The sequence below is a fragment of the Nipponia nippon genome, unplaced genomic scaffold (assembly GCF_047370975.1).
Source record: "Nipponia nippon isolate SJK-2023a ecotype South Korea unplaced genomic scaffold, ASM4737097v1 scaffold_4, whole genome shotgun sequence".
Lineage (NCBI taxonomy): Eukaryota > Metazoa > Chordata > Aves > Pelecaniformes > Threskiornithidae > Nipponia > Nipponia nippon.
The window spans coordinates 50,984,041-50,996,938 of NW_028262358.1; the positions used below are offsets into that span (position 1 = coordinate 50,984,041).

General features: G+C 38.2%; 1 protein-coding gene across 1 annotated transcript in view; it reads left to right on the forward strand.

Annotated features, from left to right (window-relative positions):
• The window catches only part of PRKN (parkin RBR E3 ubiquitin protein ligase), a 780,164-nt gene that overhangs the window by 113,571 nt on the left and 653,695 nt on the right, over positions 1-12,898 (forward strand). The gene's annotated exons all lie outside the window — the stretch shown is intronic.

The following is a 12,898-nucleotide window of genomic DNA, read 5'->3' on the forward strand; positions in this document are numbered from 1 at the left end:
TACGACGTGGCCAATATGTCACTTTCCAAACATATGAAGAATATCGCTGGATCCATTTACTGTGAAGTACTGTCTTGATCCGTCAGCTAGTTTGCTAAACAATTTCTGCTTGGAATATTCCATCTGTTTGAGATGGTAGGAATACAGTAACTTTGATTGTATGGAAAAATGCAGAATGTGTCTGAGGGAGAAGGTCAAGATATTACAGTTTGTTTGAGGCAAAAAAATTCCAGAGACAGAGCAATGCCTCATCAGAGATCTGGGTAAGATATGCCTTCGTTTATTTTTAGGTTAAGCAGGTTGTGCATATTTATGCTTAACTTTAATTTGTTTTTATTTTTTTTCTATGTTGTATTACTCTATTAGAGGAAACAATACTTTGGTGATTTATCACAGTTCCCAAAGAAAGGAACTGCAGGTCCCAAATCCAGCAGGATGAACGAAGTGAGGAAGTTTGTACACAAGCTACTCTAGCCTGTGAAGCTGATTGTGGGATTCAGGACTTAAAGCCAGAATTGCAAACACCAGAAGGCTGACAACAATGAATGCTGGAGAGCCAGGATGTAGCTGGCTGTGAATGGCAAGAGGTGCCGGCTATGATATAGCCTTATGTGTACTTCCATTCCCGGTAGCTCACTATTGACAGGTATATTAAAACCAGAAAATATTTGCCAGCTTCAGCAATGTACAACGTCAATAATCCTAACACCTTTTCTGATTGTGAGGCTCATTTCTTTGTGCCTCAAAGAACAAATTAACTCCATTCAGTTTTCCTATAATCTTTAAAATAACAGTCAAATATAGATTACTGTATACAATCATTCACTAGGTTTTAGTCTAATCCAAGTAAGAAAGTGATAGTGTAGCTGACTCTGCAGATCATGCTTTGCAATGGTGTTCAGTGTCTGATGCAGTCAGTACGGTGCATGCAGCTTTCTTAGCAGAATCTAGGTATACTATGAAGGAAAGCTTCAGATGTGCTCTGTTTGGTCTTGTCCATTTTCTTATAACTATATGATAGCATTTCTCATCTTGATATAAATAAACTCAATTCTTCCATTTATAACATCTGCATTTGTTTTATGCACCTTATATATATCTTTGTTTTTAGCAGATGAATGAGGCCAATAATGTATTATTAATGTACTTTGGACAGTTGAAACTGCTTTTAGTAATTCTGGTGTTAGAAATAGTTGTTAAACTCAACGCTTTAAGAACAAACGATAAGTGCTTTCATTTCACCGCATCACACTTTTGTGTAGCCAACAGCCAGTCTTTCAGTGTGCTTGGAAGGCTGAACCAGGGATTTTAGGCACACAGAGTTTATCAGTAATGGATGTTTTATATTCTCTTTATTGCTATGTCAACAACATCTGAAAATGTAATTTTCTGTAACTGTATCTCTTGGAGGAGAGTTTTGTTTCCCTCTGTCCACTCTTTTTGTTTGATTTGATGACTGACCAGTTTCTCTGAGTAATAGTAAGAAAGTATAAAATTGTCCTCTTCCGTTCTCATTTGAATGTATTTATGTACACTGAGCACTGTATGTGTTTCTGTTACACATGAATATGGATCTTTTAATGAATATTTGAATAAAAAACTCTTCAGCTGGATGCATTATCAACAAGTTTCTATCACCAGGACTCTCCTCCTTTTTCCCAAAGGAAACCCAGACAGTGTGATTGCTCATCACCTGAGCATTATCTGCTCCAAACTAAGAATCAAGAGATCATGAATCATAAAAAACAGAGCTGAAAGAGTCTTCAGCATGTCATCTAATTCCCTTTCCCCTGCTCTGGCTCTCTTCAGTTAACTCTAGAAATGTGTTTCTTCATTGATGTTTCTTTAATCTCTCGATTGAGATTCCACGATCACCTGAGATTGTCTATTCCAGTAGTGCTCCTCTACCCTTGCCATGTCTGTTACTTTTCCCTAATGTCTAACCTGAATCTTTCTTGTTGCAGTTAAGCTCCTTTACACCTTGTCTTATACCCCATGGATAGGGAGAACAGATTAGTCCTATTTCTTGGCAACAGCCTTTCAGAAACTGCCAAACTCTGTACTGGGCTCCCCAATGAACAGAGGCTCAAGGGCAGCGCTGTCTTGTGATCACTTTCTGCTGTGAAGCAGATCTTCCCTGAGAGGCAAAGGAAAGGATTCCTCAGAGGCAGGATCTTACAGTCTAGTTTACTGGTACAGAGATGTAATCCATTTCCTGCTGAAAAAAGGAACAACCTGCTATCACTTAATTTTTCCAATTTTCCAGGTCAGGAACTCACTGCCTCAGTTAGTTTTCCTACTGTCACTCTCACGCACCACAAAATATATAGCTAAGAAGGATGGTTTAAAAATTAAGATGCTGACAGAGTTACTGGGATGCCCAGATTCAGTTCTCTTCTTATACGGCTTTGGATAAACCACGTTGCCCTAAACTTGGGAAGAGATGTGGATTCCTAAGGTTTGTTTAAGGAAATATTTCAGTGCTTAATTTAAAAAGAACAATTCATGAAAACCCTTAGCGTCAATGACACCTAGCTTTTTGCTGTTAAACCTTCATGAATATCAGCATTTTTGCTTCTGCACAGGGCAGCCCATCTTCAGATGGGCTGCTCCTTTGGGACCTCCACGAAGTGCTTTTGTAACTGTTTTTCTTCCCAGACTCTTTGGAATTCATGAACTGGTAAATAGCCCCTGTCTATGTCCGCTGACAAACCCAATCTAATAAGCATGCTCTGAGTACATCTTGTCAGGGAGCAGCAAGGACAGGTTGCTCCTCAAGGCAAGGGAAAATGGGAGCTGAGCATGAGAACATGGCAGGCAGAGGCTGTGGCCTCATGGGCAAGGGAGCAGTGCCACAGTACCCAAACAGGAAGGACAGAGCAGGTCCAGTGACTGTAACCAGGGCCCAACCAGCAGACCAGATCACCAGACAAGTCCATAGCGATGAGCAAAGTCCAAGGTCAAGTCAGGAATTTGAGTCGGTGGGTCAGAGTCAGGGTCCAGATCTCAGGGGTGCATGGCCAGGGGAGAGACTTGGCTGCAACACCGTAGAAGCATAGCTCAGGCAGGGGCTGGTGCTGAGAGTCTCAGCTTAAAAGCAGCCTCCCGAAGTGTGGAGCCCCTGCTGAGGCTTCTTAGCATAGCTGCTTGGAGGAGTCTCTGCTGAAGCTTCTTCTAGCGTTTTCTTGAGGAGCTCCGAGGCAGCAGAGGCTTCTGAAACAGCTCTCTCTGACCAGGGGTCTGGCCTTCAGCACAGAGGGCCATGCTGCAGGATGGGGGGAGTGTGCTCTGGGCCCTGACACATCAGTTGTAATTTGATAGTGTGGAGTTCAGCATATAATGCAGCATTTTGCATTCAAAGAAGTGGCAAAGCCTAAAGAGATCATGATGGCTATGTTCTATAGTATTTGTATTTTTATTTTTTTTTTCCTAGAGAGAGAGTTCACTTCCAGACTGAATGGTATATCTAGAATTTCTTCCATCTCTAAATTCCTACAGTTTTAAAATCTGCTCAGTTGTGCCTAAATTCTGTAAGGGAGGGAGAGGGGATGAGATCTTACAGTGATGGATACTGTACGAACACCTAGTGTATATGCCTAGTGTATGATGGAAGTCATCATGTCTAATCTACAGTGTGGAACTTCAAGGGTTGTCTTTCACAGAGTGGCATTTCCCTCTCTCAGAGTGAGTCTTTAGGAATGGTATTCCCAAGGATGGAGATTGGCTTTTAAAATCCTAATTTCTTCCTGCTTCCAAAATAGAATGACTTATCAGGTATAACTGCTGGACAAAGAGCATCTGTATGTATCTGAGACCAAAGTTTGCTCTTATTGATGTCTGTAGACACTGTTTTTGTAGAAAGTGTAAGATGAAGTCTGAGAAAATTATAAGGAACTCTGTTCTGTGAATATCCAAACTTTACTGAGCTGCCAGTTTTAGTACCTGAGAGTACAAATATTCATGCTACTATACCAGAGCTCACATCACAACTGGAGCTGGGGCTATGAGCTTTGGTAGTGGTGCTGCATGGTGCAAAACAGTTTAATGCTGATAATGTGAATGTGTTGCTCAAATCCTGAAACATGGCAGGGTTTATGGGCTGATGTGTGAACTCTGGAAGCAGTAGTGCTTTAGGACGTGAATCTGTCCTCAGGGTGGTTACATGAGTCCTGGTGAAGAAGCACTGAGCAATACGGTAGTGCATTACAGTCATTTAGTCATTTTTAGACCTTTAAAACAGGTTGAAATTTTGATTTAACTACTTTGCCTTCAGTTCCTTACAAAATGTTAAAAGATTAAAGAAAAGAAACTCCAGAGGAAACATTATGTAGCCCTTGTAATATTTTTTAGGGCAAGGTTGAGAGTTTTTTTACAGCTCCTTTCTATTTTTCCAGGGGATGGGGAGGGAGGCATTACCCTTTTCTTGTATCATATGTGCTATTTTTGCCTGTATTTTTAAATAATATATTAAAATAATGTGGTTATAAGTCCCAGGCATACAAATTGTGTGTAGTTGTCCCATTAACTACATTATTCTCAATACAGTTTGTAGAAACTCTAATTCTATTAGTGGCACACAAATATACTAAAAAGAACGCTGTTAATTACAGATTGAATATTATGGTTATGTGTTTTCAATTCTATATAATTCATACACAATGAATTCACACTTTGCACACTCTATTTATATGTAGTCAATACCTGTCCTAAACAACTGTCAGAAGAACAGCAATACAGAGAAAAAAAGAGGTTGAGATGAGGAAAGTGTATTCCAACTTGTATAAAGTTCTTTGTAATGCTTTCTTTATGAGTGGAAACTTTGAAGGTTGATTGAAGTCAAGTGAACAGCATGCCCCAGGTAAAATTTTCCTGACCTCCACCTGTGTGGCTAAGCAAAGCTAGCAGTGACCCTGGCTGTGTTACATGGGCAGTATTTCCTGCAGAATGCATCGTTACTGGGCACAGACAATGATTTATTTCTAACTTCAGGCATACAGGCTAGAGAGGACTGTTTTTTCACCTTCAGAAAACTTCCCACAATACCTCACCCCGTTTCTCAGTGATCACCACTGTGTAGATAGTGATGCAGTACACCGGCTGGCCCTGATGCTCATGTCCATTTCAGAAGTGAGCTATGATTTAGTAAGAAAGGGAGGTGCTCCACTTTCTTAGAACAGATTGTCTCATTTCTTAGGAATTATAGGAAAATGGAATAGCCTCGTTGCAGGGAACAACTGCCGAACACATGCTTTAAATCGAATCAGGATTGAAGAGGTTTATTGATCTATGAACAACAGGTAATTAACTGGCAGTCAGTGAACTATGCTTGCAGGATCAATGTCAGCCACACAACAGATAAACCACAATTTGAGACACCTAGAGACTGCAAACATGTTCTTACAAGTTGCTTAACACCCTTCGGTACTTGTCCCTGGGAAGTTCTCATCTCACCACAGACAAACCCTTCACACAGCTGGATGCGTGCGACCCATTGGCCCTGACAGTGTGGGTTACAAGCACCCCCTTTTCTGTGAGTGCCAGTTCCTACATTTACATGCACCCGCTGTGTGCCTATGCTGTTCCCCACAATCCGCTAATCAACATGCTGGTGAGAACCCCCCCCCGCAGTCCCTGCTTGTTGCACCCCGTACTGTCAGCCCACTCGCTGGAGGGCAGGGTACGGATGGGACTTGATGGGGACGGTGCTCTGTCAGGCCTAGGTGGACATTGCAGTGCCAGCGGGGCAACTACTGGGAATACGAAACCCTGTTTGGCAGCTGCTGACACCAAGGTCTCCCCCAGTCAGAAATTTTTGTACTTTATTTATACTTCCTTCCAAACTCACTCCTTCTTTTCTCCAAAGTCTCTTGGTAAGCCTTGGATACTGTTTAATTCAGCTGCTGCTCACCTTAAGCAGAAATCTATTCACAGACACTGGCAACACTCACATTCTTGTCACATCGCCCGCTGTTATCCAGGTCATGTTAACAAGAGCAGTCTGTACAGATTCCCCCATACCATTTCCGAAAAACATTGGTGCAAAACTGTGCTTTATTTCACAGAAATAAATCTGGGAAAAAAAAGTGTAGAGGCCTCATATAGACACCAAATAATCACTATATAAATATAGGACTGGTAAATATGGATTGAAAGACATACAATAATCATTCCCAGATTTTAATACTGGCCTCTTGGCTACGGAATATGGTATGGGTATACAATGGGTTTGTTTATTAATACCTTCCCATGGTTTCAAAGTATGTCTATAACATCTTCAGCCTGATGCATTTTTGATTTAATGAGCTTTGGATTTTGGTCTTTTTGAATGCTGAAGGTAGATTTCCTCCCGCACTGTATGTGATTGTAGCTACAAGAATATATCCCATAATTCCTCATGCAAGAATGTCCCATGATGAATGAGGACATATAAGAATCATGAGGCCGTAGCATTGTGAGCATTCAAATAAACACATTTTTCTAAGAGTATTTTTCTTTGATTACATTAACCCAGCCTGGTCACTGGCTACATCTTTAAGGAATCTAAGCAGTATAATTTACTGATGAGTTCTGAATGGTTGAGTTGCCCTGTTCCACTAAGTGTTCCCATTTCAGGCTTCAGGTTTCACAGTGCTGTCTTGTCAAGGCTTACTGACTGCATGTATCATCACACTGCTGAAAGATTCTGTGTTTCCTCTTAGTGAATACTTTGGACAAAAAACAAAAGGAGGAAAAATTACAACCTACCTAATGATCAGTAGTAGGTTCTCTGCTGTGATTCCTGTAGATTAGCCCAGTAAGTTAAAATATCAGGGCATAGATAGTGCAGAGACTGTCACTTGAAATAAAGAATAGGGAGCTATGCAGTTTTTGCATTAGAGTATTTCAGTGTGCTGTGCAGAAGTAAAAGGTAACATTGAAATTTCTCCTTAGGCATCCCTCTTAGTATCAACTTAATTGAAATCACAAAGGACGTTTAAAGCTTTTACTGGACTCTAACTAACCCGTCATGGTAATGAACATAATTATTGTGGCCTTTTTTTTTTTAACCTGCAGCAAACTCTGATCATTGAGCTTTGTCTCACATTATTCATCTGTATTAGTAGCATGTACAGTACTACATCAGCAGGGGTGGGGAAAGAAAAGTGTGTAGTCACTTTTTTCAAATTCAGATACAGGGACCTTTCAGGTGTTTATTATTATTTTTGTATAATTTCTTAAATTTACAATTAGTGTATTATGGTTGGATCCTGTAGTCTTTATTTTGCTTAGAAAGAAAATGATGCTTTTTTCCAAATAAGATCTGCTGGCATGCAGAGAGTCTTGGATTTTCAGTTTTCCTGTTTTATGTTCTGTTGACTTTAGGTGGTGAACTCTTTACGGCAGAGACTGTCTATTTCCTTTTATGTTTAAACAGTGCTTCAGGTAATGGGAATCCAGTCCGAACTGGAGGCATCCAGGGCAAGTACCATTCTTGAAGGGTTATGTGATTTATGGCATACCGTTTTCCCATCTGAAAATGGTAAGGTTTGAGATAAGCAGAATTAATACAAATTGTTTGCTTAATAAAGGCAAGAGAAATAAATTTCCAAGGATATCTTACATTCATGACTGTGGATTTGAAAAATGAATAATAGATGTAAGGTAGGCCCTTTTTATTGCCTACCTAATACCTCCAACGTAAAACTGTAATTGAGCATAAAAACATAAATTCTCCTAGCACAAAACATTTCTTATTAAGATAAACCTGTCAGTATGATGATACAAGCAATAACCTTGGATTACAAGAATGTGGGCTAGAAATCTTTATAAGTAATCTCACAAAAGTCCTTCCTTATTGACTTAGATTTTAAGAATCAATTGCTTCAGATTTTCATTGGATTGAGAAAATGGTTGAGAAAGCCAGAATAAAATGTATATAAAATACTGATATCCTTATTTCTTCTTTCTCAAAATTTCAGTCATGCAGTTTTACCACAGGAATGACTCCTATGATTTGCCGCCTTTTTTTTTTTTTTTCCCCCAAAGCACTCATGCATCCAAGTGCACCTGAAAAGAAGCAAAAAAAGAAAAAAAATAGGGCTCAGCCCAGTTAACACATTTACATCTGAAATTCTGCATTTGTAAATACAGTAGCTTTTACTGACTCTGCAATCTGCATTGTAATTTACAATTGAGGATATTAACACCATACGTTTAAAAGTACATATCTAGTGCCATCATTATATATCGATCATTAATTGTTCTGAATGAAACCAGAGCTGGTTCACAATTTTTTATATATCCTGTATGACAGATAGACAAGGGGAATAATGTGCATAGTAAGAGGCTGTTTGTTGAAAAAAGATGGATTCAATGTCTGTCTCTTCTGGTGCATGAAGTTCTACATAATGACAGTTCGATAGGTCCTATATAACATAGCAAGAATAGAGACGCTCTGTTTGTTGGCCCATATTTTTGCGCTACTGTATATGTGCTTATGTTTTTATTGCCTACTTCTTGAAAGCAAAAACAGAATTGGCTTTTCACAAAACAGCAAAAACTCTAGCAATTATAGTGTAAAACCAGAAAAGGAATACTTTAAAGTTTCAAATTATTACTGAAACATTTCCATTAATCTGTGATTTCATGAAAGCTGAATTTTTAAGTACCTAAATTTATAGCTGGATTTGATTTGAAAGTGTCCCTTTCTGAAATGGGAGTCATTAGTCAGAAAGTATGTAATGCAAATAAAATCTAAGAAGGCTTGCAGCACTTTCAATTGGAAAGATTCAGTTTGTGTTAGAGACAATATGTTTGGACTTTCAGTCTTTTTTGTGGTGAATTTAGTTGGTTGAAAATATTTTAGCATGTATGTATATCTGATTAATGTAACCTAATAAGAAAAGTATATATCCTAATCATTCAGACATGCTAAAAGATAATTCTGTATTTTCTTTTGACCTACAGTATGTACATGTAGACAGTAAGATATGAATTAGTACATGTCTTTTTTGTTAAAAGCATATTCTCCAAACTGAATTCAGTCAGGTTGAATCCTCTGTCTTTCAATATTTTTGCCAATGAATAAGCTTCCTCAAGGCTGTCCCTCAAATGCACTTCATCCCTGTTCTAAATGAATCACATTACAGAACAAGGAAGCTCAGCTCCAGACCTGTAGAATCTTTGGGTTCTCTGTATGCCAAATTTTCACTAATGCTAGGTAGATCGGTTGGTCTTGAGGTAAGCATATAAATGCTTATTATGAAGAGGGCAGTCGGTTTGTGTGTCTTGTCTATGCAAAAATAAAAAATAGTAGTAGCTCACTTCATTAACAGGGATCCTATTACAAGTAACAAGATGATTGAATAAAACTATATACTCATGTCTTTCTGAGTGTCATATAGAAGTAATGTGCATGCAGTATTCTACATGTGTAACATTGGTTTTCCAAACATCACTATTTCAGTTTAGTACTCAAAACACATGGCGCATTTAATCAAGAAATAATGCTTGAACCTTGCTTCAGAAATTATATTGTAAAAAACCGCATAGAAAACAGGTTTCCCCCTGTAAGAAGAAGTTTGAATTTCCCTCTTGTGTAAAACAGTGGAAACTTTGTTTAAAAGGAAACAAACTTAGGCATAGAGCAAATACCAGGACATTCCTTTGCTCTTTTTGCTTGTTTAACCTGACAGGGGCTATGAGCAAATAAACAGGGTATCATGGGAAAATCTTGCAACTCACTGAAAAAAAAAAAATATCATCACGGCATGCAATTCTGAATCAAAGCAAAAGTGCTGCAGTCTGGGAAATTTTCTTCCACTTCTAATCCATGGTGGGTTTTTTTTTCTGTGATTTGATAGTTTTTGTGTGAAGTTGGCCTGCGGCAGTTGCCTCCACTTTTTAATCTCAGAGTTTTCTGACTTGAAGCCATGTAGCCGTGGCCATTGTGTTCCAGTGCTTTCCCTGTTGCAGCTTTTATGGCTTGTCTCATTATACTGAATTCATATATACAGAATTAATTAGCATGAGGGTATCAATAGTTTAATTCCCCATCCAGCAATTCAGTGCTAGTAGCACTTTAAATCTAGGAAGGAAAAAATTCTGTGTTAGTTTGTAGGGAAGGGCTTGTAATAGGTGGTGAATGGATAATTAGACTGCAGGTTCTCCTGCATAGGAACTATTCCTTACATTTGTGCTTGTTTAATGTAAAACACAACAGGTCCCTCTTCATGCAACAAAATTAATGGAGTTCGATTAAAATCCTCTTAAACCCTGTATCTATTGAAGTCAGTGGTCATTTTGTTGCAGATGGCAGTGATGACAAGAATAAATCCCCACTTATAAACGCAAGCTGCTAATGTTTATGAAAGATTCTATAAAAATGTTTCTTTTTTTCTTTAAATATAAATACGGCTAATGAAAGAGTAACAATTGAAGTGAAGAGAAATGAAATTCTGACAGGATAGGTGGTCATGAAGATGATAGTACCAAAGTTTCTCACAGTCTCATAGCATCATTTGCTGCATTTTTCTTAAATGGAAATGACCTTTCCAAAACCAGTTAAAAATAAAAGAAAGATTTGCCCTAGATTTTTCTATGGGTGTGTCACTGAATGTTTACATTATAAGCTGAAAATAGTTTGCTAAGTAGTCAGAATTTAAGAGCAATTTAGATTAAACGTTTTCATGCTCATTTGTGCAATGCCTCTGGTATTTTAGCAGTATAAAAAGATTTTCTTGGCTTCAAACCATTGGATCAGGGTGATTTTGACATCCTTAATCTCTCTTTAAGAGCATTAGGTACTTTTTTATTTAAAAATCTGAGTGGTAAAAGGTAGAAAGACGCAATTTTCTAGAAATAGTGCTTTTTAAAAAGTTATCTCAGCAAACACTGTGGATAAAAGAAATGACTGAATTCTAAGCTAATGGTGCCAAAGATAGTACAGACATACATAGTACAGAGTTTGCAAGGTCTGCGGATATGATTTTAAATATAATATATAGCCTTGAGCTGACTAGTCTACATGCTCACGTATGTGCAAGGAATTCAGCCCCAAGCTAAGAATCCTTATTTCAGGGAAAGACGATTCTAGAAGAAATAGTCTTTAGGGATCTGCAGCAAATTAACTCACAACTAAAACCACAATCCACTCATTAGTAGTATTGCCTGTTCCTGGTGCAAGAGTACTGGTACCAGTGTGGGAATTGTTCTTCAGTTGTGTGACTTTTTAGGCCAGTGACTCATATGTTAATGAGTTAATTATTAATAAGTATTCCATCAAATAAATGCATGATCCTTTTGGAATTTTAGCAGGAGTGCTAAGGTGCTTTCATTTCCACCATAAAGCTATTGGTAGCACTCAGGAGCACAGTAGATTATGCTTTAGTGATGATGAGAGATAAAATCACAGTTAATAAAATCTTCAGACGCTGACATTAGTGAGGGGAGAAAGTATACTAGTTACACAGCTATAGTAGATCAGTTCTACAAGATGATCTGGATGGTACATTAACATTGGCTAACCTGACCAGGATCTGTTTAAATAAAAATTAGTGCAAGGTCATATGTCCGTGAAACAGAGATTGTGCCACTTTTACAGGATAGTCATTTGGAAAACAGTGAAAGAACCTAAGGGTCATAGAGGATGCTGTTCAATTGAACATGAGCTCCAGTACGATGTGGTGGCTAAGAGAGCAGATGTAATTTCTAGATCATCCAGCTCTTCTTCAATCCTATGCTCTACTGATGATGCCTTCCAACTTTGGAAAGTACAAATTAACAAATTTAAATATCTATAAAGTCAAAGTCAAAGAATTATCAGAGTTATTAATCCCAAAGCCAATCTTTATGGAACTCTAATAATAAAATTATTCTAGTATAACTCATTGTTTTCTCCTTTTTACCTTTTAAGATCTTACATTAGAGAGAGTAATACAAGTTCTACGCTTTCATTGCCATGTGTTAGCTCCACTGAACTCCAAACCAATTTAATCTTCGTTTTCCAATCTTAAAAAAACAAACAAACAAAAAGTGTTTTGTAGGAAGATACATATTTAGCTTGGCACAGAGCTTTACAACTTTGTAAACTTATATTGCCTTTTATCTCATTTTTCATTTATCTTTATGGGTTTAGTTATACTTCCCTTCAAAATTTCTTGTAAAGCCTTTCAGCTATTAAGGTAAGATTAATGAGCCTGTAATTGCCAAGATCACTTTTATCAGTTTCTTAAATATACACATGGCACTTGCTACTCTCCAGTTATATGCTGTTTTCCTGATTTTGTTAGATTTATTAGCAATACTTGTTCTTGGATTTATGTTTTCATGTTCTAGTTTTCCTGAGATTAGAGATGATCCAGTGATACTGGGGTATTAAACTCTGGACGGTGTTTCCTGCTGATATGTTGTATTCTGTATGCTCATTTCCATTAGTCCTCTGTGTTTGCTTGCATGTTTTTGATTATTATTTTTACTGACGTATCAGATAATATAATCCAGAAGACCAAGGGAAAGGCTTGTTCATTATAAAGAATGCTGGTAAATACTCACGTACCATACAGGTATCGCTCTGGTCATTCATATTCAAGAAAGACTGGTGGAAAATGAAACAAGAAAGAAAAGCCTTTTTGGCATTTCTGGGCTGCTAACTAAGATTGAGGCAGATCCAGTTCAACTGTCTGGCAACTTTGGGAAGACTCAAATGCCAAAGTTAAGATGCGTTCATTTAGGCACCTGCAGGAGAGCTTGGCTGTCTGTGCTCCCGTTCTTGTCACTGGACATCCAGTCTTTACAGACAGTGGAGTGTTGAGGGTTGAGAGGAGCAGAGAGGAAGTAGTGACTTCTACCCCAAAAGCGGGCACCTAGGACATGATTCTGTTTCCTACACACTGTCATGTTGTGCCATTCAAGTTCCTCT